This window comes from Sus scrofa, chromosome 1 (genome assembly GCF_054392235.1).
Source record: "Sus scrofa isolate SSC_HxYL_T2T_F1_AM1 chromosome 1, Sscrofa_HxYL_maternal_Yorkshire_Landrace_v2.0, whole genome shotgun sequence".
NCBI lineage: Eukaryota > Metazoa > Chordata > Mammalia > Artiodactyla > Suidae > Sus > Sus scrofa.
Genome location: NC_139383.1, coordinates 181844104 through 181859284, shown reverse-complemented (window position 1 = coordinate 181859284; position 15181 = coordinate 181844104).

Sequence of the window (15181 nt, the reverse complement as noted above, 5' to 3'; positions counted from 1 at the left end):
GTTAAAATAAAAATTACTAATCCTAATTTAATCAAATGTAAATTGATAAATCTAACAGTTTAATTTATACTGTTTATTTCAGAGTTGTTTGTGTCAAGAAGTTGCTTATAAAATAAACTGTATTAATACACGTCACATTTTTTTTTCTCTTTAGGGCCATACCTGTGACATATGGAAGTTCCCATGCTTGGGGTTGAACTGGAACTCCAGAGGCTGGCCTATGCCACAGCCACAGTAGCATCAAAGCATTATTTGATCTGCATCTGTGAACTATACCACAGCTCATGGCAACGGTGGATCCTTAACCCACTGAGCAAGGCCAGGGATCGAACCTGCATCCTTATGGATACTAGTCGGATTTGTTTCCACTGCGCCACAAGGGAACATCCACACGTCACTTCTAATGCGACATTTTTTTGATAAAATACTGTCCAAATTATAATAACTTCTAAAATTGGAGTTGGCATTAACAAAGTTTTCTTATATTCACAAAATTTTTTTTATATTAAAGATGTACAGAAGACACTTTGAAGAAATTATAATCTATATTATTTAATAGAAAGCTTAGTGAGAGTTCATAGTGTGGTTACTAGATGGTTTTTCTGATCAGTGTGTCATGATTAATAAATGAAGATTAAATGTAGACAGGCAGATAAAGATGTAAAGCTGTCTTATCAAGTGCAAAGCCAAGGTATATTGAATAAATTCTCATGGTTACTATTTAAGAAAAGTATTTCTTTCTGTTAAAAATAAAATTTCATTTCACAGAAATAAAACTATTTTAGGTGAGAAGCGGGAAGCTTATAACAATTAAATTCAATGGTACCTTTTCAACCAGGATTACTGTTTAAATATAGAATTAGAATAATACCATTTATAGGAAAAACTATTTGATTATGAGCAGGAAAACTAATTTTAACCTTCAGCTTTCAGAATATATGAACCTTCAGCTTGAGTGTTCTGCTGCCCACTCTGAGGAGGGTGCTGGACAGTTGAGTATCGTGCCTTTGTGACAGGTATACTGATTTCAGAGAAGACAAAATAGGTGGAGAGACCAGCAAAAACACTGCTTAAATTGCTAGCATTGATGGACAGATCTAAATATTGTCTGCTCTGAAGTTCCAGCAACAGGAAGGTTGGGGTTGTGTTTTAATATCAGACCCATTCCAACGCAAGAAAATATGTGGGCTTAGGCAAAGATGTTTGCCCCACAGGGACCAATATAGACTATCAAAAGCTTCTTCAAAAAGGGAACCCTCCTGCACTGTTGGTGGGAATGTAAACTGGTACAGCCACTATGGAGAACAGTTTGGAGATACCTTAGAAATCTATGCATAGTAATTCCATATGACCCCACAATCCCACTCTTGGGCATCTATCCAGACAAAACTCTACTTAAAAGAGACACGTGCACCCGCATGTTCATTGCAGCACTATTCACAATAGCCAGGACATGGAAACAACCCAAATGTCCATCAACAGGTGATTGGATTCGGAAGATGTAGTCTATATACACAATGGAATACTACTCAGCCATAAAAAAGAATGACATAATGCCATTTGCAGCAACATGGATGGAACTAGGGACTCTCATCCTGAGTGAAATGAGTCAGAAAGACAAAGACAAATACCATATGATATCACTTATAACTGGAATCTAATATGCAGCACAAATGAACATCTCCTCAGAAAAGAAAGTCATGGACTTGGAGAAAAGACTTGTGGCTGCCTGATGGGAGGGGGAGGGAGTGGGAGGGATTGGGAGCTTGGGCTTATCAGACACAACTTAGAATAGATTTACAAGGAGATCCTGCTGAATAGCATTGAGAACTTTGTCATGCTGCAACAGAACAAAGGGTGGGGGAAAAAATGTAATTGTAATGTATACATGTAAGGATTACCTAACCCCCTTGCTGTACAGTGGGAAAATAAAAAAATTATATTAAAAAAAAAGCTTCTTCAATCATTTAAATTTCACATTTTTTATTCTTAAAATCTGCACAAATGATTCTCCAATATCAGACTACTCAAATCAGATCCCCTAATTTACCTATTAAAATTCATTTTCCTGTTTCCCCTTCCCCCTATAGAACTAAATATAGAAACCACTACACTATACTGTCCACAGAAGGATTCTTTCCTTGGGAGCTTATTTATGATAACTTATAGAAGAAGCTAAAACCTTTTTTCAAAAACCATATGCACACCTCCTACTAAATTGCCATCCTCACTTTGAATAAGAAGAAAAAAAATGGAAAGAAAATAATTCAGTGTGGATAAAGATTGTAAATTTAAAGAATAAGACTTTGAAAGCAAATGAGATTGAAGCAACAAAAGTGGAAGAGTAAGAAACTGTCAGCCTATTGGAGTGCTTCATTACATCAAGTTTCCAAGTACAAGACAGTGGAAATGAAAGGGTAATTCTATAACTAATTGTATATGCTAGTAGTACCTTAATAGAAATATATTATCTCATGAAATTGCTAACCTAACGTTGGATTTTCCAACTCATTTTTTTTCCATTGGCACTTACAGTATGCTAAACTTATTGTAAGGCACAATTATAGACTCCAGATGTGACTGTGATTTAACTTGCTGAAAGAAATTATGAGACACTGATGATCAATGCTAATTTCCTACATTCTGCTCAAATCTTGGCAGTAACAAGAGTAAATCCCACACAATGTTGTTGCACCACATTAATTATTTTCTCTTACTTTACTCAAATATGCCACACATTTGAAATTAATAGGCTTCTTCAGATAACAACAAATAGAGGACTCTGCCAACTATATATACACATTTTTTCTGAGCCAGAAATAGATACCTAGAATAAACTGCTAATGGCAGTTGATTTATATTTCTGGGAACAACATGCCTTATAATACTTTTTGGAAGGTAGTCTAGTTAATTATATTGCAAAGTAATCTAAGATATGCATTAGAAGTGAATGGGAATTTCCACAATTGAGTATTTTCAATATTAGAAAATGTTCTTAATCTTTGAAATCAATGATAAATATCTCAGAGTATGCTTTATGTTATGGGGTCTTAATATGCTTTTTTCTGTTACTTTAACATTGGGAATCAGATACACTGGACAATAATTCCAACGAGAGAGGTCATACACAAGAGTGCATATACTGGCTTAGCCAGATTTCAGTTAAACTTGGTCTTGCCACTTAATAGCTCTGAAAACTTTGGCAATAAGTTTTGGCATTTTCATCTATCAATCAAAACATTAGTGCCTGTTCTACATTATATTTATGATGATTAAAATGTACAACGTATATGAACTGTTGGTCTGAGTTTTTTTATGTTTAATAAACAGCCAGTTAATTCCTGATAATAGAATAACAGAGCATACTGGATCTGAATTCATATATAGGATACAAGAGACCCAAATGGGGAAAATAATTTTGAAAATGACCTAGCCATGATAAACATAAGACAAGGTGAAAGGGAAGGCAACAAATCAAGGAAGCACTATAGCTGCAAATCCAAGTGAGAACAAACTACTAAGGATCTTTCATAATGTTTTAAAATCTTAAAACCTATACTTTCCTGTTTATTCTTACCTTAAAATCTAGACGGTGCCAAAATTTCCTGATAAAATGATTTAAAAGGAGTGGAGAGATGTTAGAGACTGAAGAGTTTCTGTTTAATTGATTGGTGATGAAGGCTATAGACTTCTTGGTCACTAACAAAGATACAGTCAAATTAAAAAGTTCTGATGATTCATGTAACACATTAGCAGTCAAGACATTGTCATGTTGAAAACAAATCGTATGATAATGTACGATGCATTATTCCATGGCAGTGCAGAATGAGATTTACAAAGAGTATTTAATACCTCTTTTGAAGAATTTTAAATCAGGTTATTTGAAGTAAAGGGGAAGGTTTCCTGATATCCAATGAAGAATTAGGGCTATTGAAAAATGAGATATTTCATTTCTGGAGCCCTTTAGAGTCAAGAAACATTTATCAACAGTTGCTTCTATAATACATAAATACCCTAATCTCTATTCTTTAACACCTATGATTTTGTATTTCACTAGGTTGAAGTCCAATCTGCAGTGTTGGGGTGCCAATTCAACATAGTCATTCAAGAAGACAGGCTGATGAAGGCTCTGACATACTTAACAAATGATTTCCCAAGTTTCCTTGTCAGCAAATGTTAGCATTTCCCTGTTCTCAGTTTCATGGAGCTTACCAGTGCAGTTACATTTCAGCCTGTCCTCCAACCTCCAGTATCTGTGCCACTTTCATGAGGGAGCTTTCTTTGAAAAAATGGACCCATTCTGCCTGTAGACATTGCAGGCTGTCAGTGTTGCCCAGTAATGCATGTCCTTAGTAACAGCACTCAACTAGAGTCTAATGGGACCTGGTGGATAAGTATTCTATTTTTCTTGTTCCTTTTAGGCAGATAATTTGGGATGCATGGACTACAGTGACCCCTCAAGTTCTACAACGGTCATTAAACTCAAGGGACTTACAATGTTAACTTACTTGATTATACGCCTTTACTGTCTGCCTTCCCTCTTCTGATCCTACAAGCATGAGGGATATAAAAGAATACATATTCCACTACTGATACAAATTGCTAGATGGAAAAGGAAGGACTTGTGGGGTGTGGGGGTCATAAAACAAAGTACCTGTAGGTAAAATGATCAGGAAAAAATACCAAAATTAAGCATGTACATGATAAAATACAAATTTATGTGAAGAAATTAAGTAAATTTTCACTTAAACTTAACATATAGTAAAATAACTACATTAAACCTATTTCATGTGGTTGCATACTAAGTTCATCATGTTATGATCTTTGTATCTGCATGAATGTATACATACACTCAGGCACACACCTTATAACAACACACAAAATCTAGATGGAAAATATTGTCTTAATTATCTAACACCAGACCAAATATATCAAAACATGTGTGCAGTTTGTCTTGGAGAGAAGCTCTTTATAACCAATCCAGAAAGCAGGATGCAGACCGGACTCTTTTTCAGACTGTCCAAAGTGATATCTATGTGGGCATGCCTAGCCCAAGAAGCAATATCATTTTCAAGTGATAAACAGGAATGGAAATTTCAAAATGGATAATGAAAGTAAGTAAAAGATATTTATAAATATATTCTCTAAAGATAATCATTTACCTAAGGAATGAGTTTCTCGAAATCACAAATTCTGGGAAGCTACTCTCTATTAGGTACTCACAATATCTTGAAATCAGATTAAGTAAACATTTCATTTTTTGAAATAGTGCAGAAGTAATTAGGAGAACAACTGTGTACACTAGAGTGTGAAATAGATTTATTATTTTTATTATTTTGATACTTGAAGCTAACACATACCATGGTATACTCTATTATTTACACATTTTACAAAACAAGATAAAAATTTATCTAATTGATTTTTACATTATATGTGAGTGATTTGAGTATATGATATAAAAGTAAATCACTCTTACCTATAAATCTAACCATCTTTCATTTTTCAAAGGAAATGTGTGTAGCACATTATATAAATTGGAATTTTATGATGTAAAAAAGCTGTCATCAACAGAAGTTATAATTTTGAGACTTAAAAGCAGTTTTGTGCATGTGTACATACTTTTTTATATGTCTTAAATTACTTTCCTTTTCCTCTCAAATTACTTTTTAAATATACTTTAATGGCATTTATCATATTGTACTTTCCTTATCACTTTCTATATCTTTTTTTAACCAGATTGAATTCCTTGGGGAAGCTGATCATATCTTATTATAAATAGAGTAAAGAAATTAAATATTCCTTCTTGATTCTGAAAATTGAGAGTACCATTTAGAGAAGCTTATACTGTATGGTACTTCATTCTTCATTTATTCATCCATTAAAAAAATTATATTTGCACTGACCATATGCTCACCTTTATGCTAAGAGCTAAAGCTAGAAAACAGTAGAAGATATGAAACATAAGCTTTATTCTAAAATCTCAGGGAGTCTGTAAATGGTACTGAGCAATAGAAGTGTAGGTATCATTTTTGTTTGAACAGAACATCCCAGAGGCAGTAATAAGGATCTGAGAGTAGACAACTAAAGAGAAATGAATAAACAGAAAGGACTATAATGCTCAAGATGAAAGGATCTGAGGTACTAATAATTTGTATATTTGATGCAAATATTTTTTAGTACTAATACTTTGTATATTTGATACAATTGTTTTGAAGCTCTTCTACCATAGATAATCCACAGAGATGGACCCCAAAGAGTGGGACCCTCTAATATTTACACATAATACTCCCGCCCATTAATCTTTGCTCAACTTATTAGTCTCTTTTATCAATAAAGTGTAACTGAAGTGATTCTGTGTAACTTCTATGCCACTTTTCCATAGAACTCAGCAGATTTAATGGTATTACAAGTTGGGGATGAAGTCTAGAATGTTTGTCAGGCCCCTGTGGGTGATCTGTGGTACAGATTTTCATTATCTTGGAGGAAAGCTATGCTGGCCTCTAAATAACTATTCACCTGAGAAGAAACTGCTTCCTACTTATTTGGGGGCCCTAGGAGAGTCTAAATACTTAAATTTTGGCCACCAATATACCATGAAATTCCATATACCCATCATTAATTGGGTATTGTCTGACTCATCATCAAGCCATAAAGTTGAGTGTGCAAAGTTACACTCAGTCTTAAAATGAAGGTGGTATAAACACATAAGGCTCAAAGAGTTACTAAAGCACAAAAGTTGCCTGAGAAAGTTGTCATGTTTCCATGACTTCTCCTACCACTATATAGCTTCCCATTTCCCTTACTGGGCATTTATAGTTCATGAGGAATTCCTTGTGCCCACTATTCAGTAGGACTGGCTTACAAATAATTCTCCATAATATTTTGGTACCACCCTAAAGGGAACATCTGGAGTACTAGAACCCTATTTAGGGGAAGCTCTGAAGCAAATTTTTAGATAAATCCTTTTATCAAGCAGTTTATTTGTTGTTAATTTTAACTGGAAGAACAGATGCTCATAATTTCAGGGGTATATTGACTCATAGGCTGTGGCTAACAGTTGGGCTTGGGAGTCAGGAGCTTGGAAGGAATATGGTTGAAGGGGAGGGCAGGAAAAAGATATTTAGACAACTCTAATAAAGATATTCATGCCCTATGCTCATGCTTAGAAAAGAATAATAGAAGCAAATAAGAGTCTTAGTAATCGAATGGACAAGATAAATTACTCTTTAACGTCAGTCGACTCTTCTCAAAGCCATCCTTCTCCTTGCATGATGGACTTTGAATAACGTGATTATGGGGGAAGGGATGAAGGGTATATATGGATTCAGCAATGTGGACTTCCACTCACTGAGAATCACTGTTATTGGCAATGCTGAGTGCCAAACCTGTCCGCAACAGACACTAACACTGATCTCATAACACGCCACCATTTCTTGAGAAGTCCCTCTGACCACAAGGGGTAAATTCTAAAATGGAAGGTGAAGTGATTTGTTCTCATCAGAATAGAATATCTACTATGGAGATTGATTTGCATTCTCTGCTTGGAATGCTTCTTCTTTTAAAAAAAAATCATTTATATACTTATTGCATTTCCAAATCTCATCAAGTTTATGCCAACAGAATTCCTTCTGTTTTCCCAATATCACTACTTCGCATGAGGAAAATCATTGTTCATAAAATGACAGGCGTTAATGAGTTCTTGCTCCTCAAATGCACTGGTCTTATCATTTTCCCCATCACCCGGTTAAACTGTGGAATGACCTGCATAGTAAATCTTTTGCAGATTTAGTCATGGTGCTGGCTTGATGGCAACACAGCAGGGATGGGATGATTATTTCCCTTGATGTGTATACACTAAGCATCAATATATTGTGCTGTTTTTCCTATACCCTGGACTCATGGATCTGGTAGTAGAAGCATAAGGTTGATAGCACCTCTCTCATAGTTATCTCTAATAATACACTGCACATTTTTTTCTTCCTACCTTTGAAACTCTGGCCTACTTGATGAATCAGAAGTTCTGATAGGCAAAACTCTAAATATCCAAGCCCCAACCTTCCCCTGACACACATACACAGCATTCTTATTTCCTGGTTACTCAAACATTAAAATACTTACATGAAGGCATTATTTTTTATGACATAATCAAAACCGTAAGTCAGCTGGCCTTAAAATGTGAAGACGTATCTGGTTATACCTGACTCAATAAGGTGTACCTTTAAAAGCTATCAATAAAAGAACAAGTCAGGAGATTTGAAGCATGCGAAATATTCCAGGAGATGCTTCTTACTTGAAAGATGGAGAGGGCCACATAAGAGGAATTCAAGTGGCCTCTGGAAAATGGGCTCAACCCCTGGCCTAAAGCCAGGAACCTCAGTCCTACGACTATAAGGAACTGAGTTCTGTAACTAACCTAAAAGAGCTTGAAAGCGTATTATTTCCTAGATCCATCAGAAAAGAGTCCAGCTTAACTGACACTTTGACTTTGGCCTTAGGAGACCCAAGAATAGAACTCCAATATTTGGATTCTTCATATACAAAAACTGTGTAATAACAAATGAATGCTTTAAGCTCTCAAGTTTGTGGTAATATGTTACAGAGAAATAGAACACTAATACAGAAATCTTGGTTTCCACAGGAACAACTACTTCTATCAGAATTTAAAAATGGTTCCATTCAACTAGACATCATGGCTACAATGAGCTACTTGGTTCATGGCAAGTGAGCCAACAGGCAAAGGAGAAGCTTACTATGCAGACTAAGGAGATTCATTTGGCTGTTACCACAAAATAGAAGTAGTGAGAAATATGTCTGTAAATCAGAAGATATCCTAATTGCGTCTTAATACTTCCATATCCTACAGGAAAAAAAAAAGGAAATCTATAATAACCCAATACAGAAAAGATTAATAATTGCCTAGACACCTTGGTAATAAAATTTTGACAAAGAATCATAAACACTGACAAAGAATCATGGCCAGGTGCTTAATGAAAACAAAGGAAATATGTGGGGTATGGGAGGGGTAGAGATAAAACAAGAATGTTCTAAATACCACATAAATCTGTGTGACCAGTGACATAAATAGAACCACAGTGGCTATACAATATATAGTACTCTGTATCTTGATTATTTGGATACATATACCAAATATTTCCTCTTTTCCCCTCTGCTGTTCTCCTATATGAGATGTGAGCATATATTTTAAATGTATATATCAAATGTTTGAGTGACAGGATATCAAAGGGAATGTGTGACTCAGCAAGAAAGGAATGAACAGAAGTTCCCTTGTGGCTCAGCAGGTTAAGGATCCAGCATTGTCACTTCTGTGGCTTGGGTCGCTGCTGTGGCATGGGTTTGATCCCTGGTCCCAGAACTTCTACTGCGGATATGGCAAAAAAAAAAAGGGAATGAATATTATCCAAAATGAATTAAGTGGTACATAGTATTTTTTACTGGCTATTATTGAGAGAGTAAGCATCATTCAAAGCACGGTTTGGTAGAGGCACGACTGCTATTGTCCTAATGGAGTTGTATGTGAATACCAAGTCAAGAAGGAATTATATGATTTGACTAAGATGGAACTATGCGTCCCATAATCCCCTTTCCTCTATGTTTCTGAATGAAAGTTGATCTAAAGAGAAATCTGGCTAAGATTTGAGAAGTGGAAGTGAAAGAGAAGTCATTGATCTCTGAAAGTTGCAATAATAAGAAAGACAAATTCAGAGGTGCTAGAATTTCTAACTTGCCTCCACCCTACACTGCTCCCAGTCCACTTTTACACGATTGTTAGCTCTGGCTAACCAACAATGACATCAGGCCCATTGCCATATACAAAGCAATAGCTATCACTGGGCTTTCCCCCCAGCTCCTCTTCCCATTCTCACCCTAGCAGCTACCTGTGCCTGGTTGCCCACAGGCTTTTACAAATACCAACTTACCTGTCCTCCCTAGTGCTAAAGGTTGATGAAAAGTCCTTTTAGTACCTTTCTACAAGCCTTCAACAAACTCTTTAGGATTTTACTTCCCAAAGCTCCCCATAATTGTGTAAAGTCATATTAATACTATAAGTTAATTTTTCCATAGTAATTACAGTGGTTCTGATTTCTTGATTTATCCTTGAGTGTTCTGACAATTTAATTCATTACAACAATTCTGCCCACCTCTCAGATCACAATGGGAGTGCTGGCCATCCCACTCAATGACTCCTCCCAAATAAGCATATTTGGCTGAGCTTCTATTTTTTTCCACGAGGGCATCAGCCTCAAACCTAGAATTTGAAGTTCCTCCTGCCCCTTCTGGGCTGAGATGAAACACTGCATCAGAGTAAGAGATCTGGCAATCTGGTGGGTCTCTAGGTGGCTACATAATGCAAATAGCAATGAGAGAAAATAAACTCCTGGGTGGGGTGAACTTTGCAGAATAGAACATGGAACTGAGTCTGGCAAATGAATTGCCTCCTCTTTCATGGACTAATCTGAAATAGTCTTTCCATGCATTCCATCTAAAGAAACACCAAATGTACACACCTGTCAGGAGACATATTTTGTTTCTTTTTGGCTCATTATGAAGCAGAAGCAATCACCATGGTGGATCATTTCACATCGCTTCACATCCCTCCACATATCATTTCCTCTTTTCTTCATTTTCACTGTTCTGGGTTTTAACCTCCCAAATAAGCATATTTGGCTGAGCTTCTATTTTTTTCCACGAGGGCATCAGAATCAAACTCAGTAACAAGTTAAGCATGAATACTGTGGCGATGGGAATGGAAACAAATGGGATAAATAAGAATGACATGAAGGAGACAGACAGATGGGATAAATATGAATGATGTGAAGGAGACAGGTTGATTGGATGTTTTAGGCATAGAAAAAGGAGAAACTGCCTGCCAGTGGGCAAATGTGCTAATCCAAAATATAAAGAAAACATGTAACTAAAAAAAAAAAAAGGTTTTGAGGGGCAGACAGGCTCATAAGGAGGCTGAAGTATTGTGAGTCTTGTTGAAAATGACAGGAAAAATTTTCCAAGTGTGGAATATAGAGTAAGAATAGAAAAATCTAACAGTGGCCATCTTATTAATTAGAGAATGGCTTTGTGTTCTGTTAAGTAACTGATGCTACGGAAAAAGAAACAATTTGAGAGCAAAATGATACTTTTTAATAAAGGTAGCTAAAAATATAACAGTGAATAGAAAGTTAGGATTTTAAAAAGTGCATTGAGCACTTCATAATTCTCCCAAGTCATATTGCTTCTTTTAAATTAACTTGTTCTTATGTACCTGATCTTTGTTAATGAATCTTGAGAGCAGTTAACCTGTTGGTAACTTTTACTGTAACCCCTAGCAGCATTCTTGAAGCATTAGATTTTAAAGCTTCTTAGTTAATCGAATAGTTCCACTTAACCATTCTTTTATTAGGTGTGGCATGACATATATATGAATATTACACTTGTATATTCTGGGTTGGTTCCAATTTTAATTTTAATTACAGACCGGAAACCAGCACTTTAACTCTGCTGCAGTTTGCCTAATCAGAAAAGTTAGTACATTTGTCCATTGCTTGTAAAAATGATGATATCCTCGGAGTTCCCGCTGTGGATCAGTGGTTAACGAATTCGACTAGGAACCATGAGGTTTGAACCCTGGCCTTGCTCAGTGAGTTAGGATCTGGCATTGCTGTGAGCTGTGGTGTAGGTTGCAGACGCGGCTCAGATCCCATGTTGCTGTGGTTCTGGCATAGGCGGGCAGCTACAGCTCTGATGAGACCCCTAGCCTGGGAATCTCCATGTGCCACGGGAGTGGCCCAAGAAATGGCAAAAAGACAAAGGAAAAAAAATGATGACATCCTCTTATCTACTTTTATAATGGAAGTCCTCTACTGTCCTTTTCTATTGCTCTAAGAAAGAGAACACATTCTTCACAAAATGAGTTATATATTAAATAATTCCCCTCCTGTTACAAAGTCCTAATATTTAACTGAGTGTACAAACTGAGTGTACAATCTTTTAAGAAAAGATTGAGACCTCATTGGAAAAATTCAACCATTTTTTAAAACAAGTAGAAAATGATAGAACGCATTAGACTTAGCATTAGTAATTTCTTCACAAGTACACTCATATTCAGTTCGAGCCTTAACTATACCTCAGGATTATACATGAGGTTTACCACTGAGTATTAGAGAAACAAGGTAATGAATTCAAAGAGAAAATGTATCTAATAGAAAGATAGCTTCTTTTCTTTAATGCTAAGTGAGGAAATTGCTTTTTAACCCAATAAATAATTGAAGCCAGATAGAAGAGAAAGAAATACAGGTAAAATAAAATAAAAATCAAACCAATCAAAACAATACCACAGTGCTACTACCACCCCCATCAGCAACAACAGAAAAAGTGGATGCAAATAACTATACTATACAAATCTTTAGTCTTCAGTTAAAATCAAATATTGACCAGTTTATTTGCTTGTCAATTTTACTCTTTAATTTTTTTGAAATTTGAAAATTAAAGAATAGCTTTCCATAGCATACAATTATGATAAGCAATACATAAAAATTAGCTACAGTACATATTAAGTTGATTTTTTTAAAGTTAATTTTTTTAAAAAGTATCCATTTTTAAGAAGTTACTTTAAAAGTTTACTCTTACTCTGCCTGCTTATATCATTTGGACATTTTTCTGTTGATCAGATTTATATCTACTATTTTCCATTTTTTACAAAAAATAAATTGGAGTTTTATTAGATTCATAATAAAACTTTAGTCTTTACTTGATTCTTTCCTTGACTTTTTAAATAAACATTTAAATACAGAATAGCTTTTACATTTACATTACTAATAATAGCATGCCCATGCAGCTATTCTGGTTTAGGTGCACTGTATACATAATTAAAACTGTGAGTTAAAATAACACAAAAATCCTTAAATATTAGGTTAATATAAATATTTAAAGCTTATATTTCCACCTTTTTCCCCATATTGTGCAATGTTTTTGTATTCATTATTTTTAAAATGTATATATTAACAGATATTTCAATAAGAGTAGAAGGAAATGTCAGGCATTGTAACCTTACCAAGTTATAAATGCATTAATAAACTGCTAAATTTTATTAGGATTTATTAGTGAGAATATTTTAAATTTTGATTTTTAAAATGCTGATTTGTTTCACAAGCAATATTTTGATCTATGGGGGGAAAATGAGAAGCTTCTAACAAAAGCAAAGTATATGAGCATTCTGACATTCCTTAACAGACTTTCACTGCTGGATATACTTAACTCGAAATATTACCTTAGAAAGACAACATTATTTCATGAATGAAAGCTCAAGATCTATATCATTTAGAGAACTGTAACCATTACTCTCAAAACAATCAAAGTTTGGATTCATTTCTTCTGGCATTCTGGCAAGAAAGCATTGATGCGAAACTGCTGCTAGTAATAGATGACAGTTGTTAAAGGGAAAAAGGTCAAGGTGTCAAGGATAAGTTAAATTGCATGACCATGTTTAGGGACTTCTGAAAGAAAGACTATCAAAGAAATAAACATCTTCTGGACCTATTTATCTCAAAAAAACTTAGAGAGTTTTAACATGTTTTTATTGAGAAGTTGATTTAATGTGATTCTCAAAGATTTGTTTTTCTAAGTAAATACCAAATTTCTGTATAAAGAGCACTACTGCTCATTTCTGAAGTTCAAACAATGTCAAGATTAAATGGATAATCTTTACACTATCAAGAGGTATCTGGCTACAATTTCATGAGTTACATGATTTCTCTTTCATGAATTTTGACTTTGCCTTTCCCTTGTCTGTTTTCCTTGTTCTCTTCCCTCTTACTGTTTAACTGCCTCTACTTACTGTTAATTTCTTTTCCTTCATAAATTTAATATGCTACAGATATCTCAACTTCCTAAGTGTCTTGACATTTCCTCATTTAAATAAGAAAATCTGATTACTCTTCATTAGTTTCTAATGACATTATCTATAGCAATTTCTCATATACCATTGTTCATAAGTAGGTCATATATCATTTACCCCAAAGTAAATGTAAATTTGTAAATTTAAAAATGTAAATGTGAAGCGGAACAAGATGGCAGAGGAGTAAGAGGTCGTGCACACCTTCTCACACAAACACATCAACAAAACCACATCTACATGTAAAACTACTTGCACAGAACATCAACTGAATGCTGGCAGAACAACTTAAGCCTCTAAAAAGGGCAAGAAACTCTTGACATAACTGGGTAGAACAAAAGAAAACAAGAGAGAGAAAAGGAATCAGAATGGGACTAGCATTCCTGAGAGGGAACCGTGAAGGAACCCACCTCCTGGAGAGAAGCCACCTAACTGACGAAAGACCGGCTGAGTTGGCAGGACTTCAAAGTCCCCAAGAAAAATGCAGCAGCTAGACTGTGAACAGCAAAGCTGAGTGAGAGCCACACAGATCTGAACCACCAGTCTGGACACCACAGCCTGAGATGCTGGGGTGGGGGATGGGTGCTGAGACTCAGGCTCTAGAGGTCAGTCCCAGAGAGAGAACTGGGGATGGCATGAGGGGCTAAGGAGCAGTGCGCCACGGACTAAGGAGGGGAATGCCATAGCAGACAGAACCTGGGAGAAGGTCCGGACCCACAGGAGAGGCAAAGCGCCATTGTTGGGGAGGGGAGAAGAGGAGGGACAGGCCGCCTAGGAAACACCCTGCATTGGAACATGCATGCCCTCAGGGTTAGAGGGCAGGGTGGCTCTGTGGAGGGTATGGGTTGTGAGAAGCCTCTTGCTCATTTAAGGGAGATTAGGTGCTTCTTGTGCAGGCTACTGGTGGCCAGGCACCTACTGTGTGGGCTAAGGGCATAAGGGGGCTAAGTGCAACGTGGTGCCTCTTGCACAACCCACGGGTGGCAGGGATAGACTGCAGCGGTCATCTCAGAGGCCAGAAGGAGGTGTGGCTTACCACCATTGGGGGCCTATGAGTGGGCTCCACCAGTGAACCCAATCACCTCAGGGGTTGCCAAAAAAGAAAAAAAGAGAGCAAGGCAACCAAGCCCCATATGTTGTTTTCTCATGCTCCTGGGAATACACCCTTCCTGCAGCTGCCACTGCCAAATACTCTGGGTGACCCCCAGACACTTGGTAACTGTCCTTTCCCAAGATCCTATAACTAGGAGCAACAGGCTCAGCATCTCTTGCGTG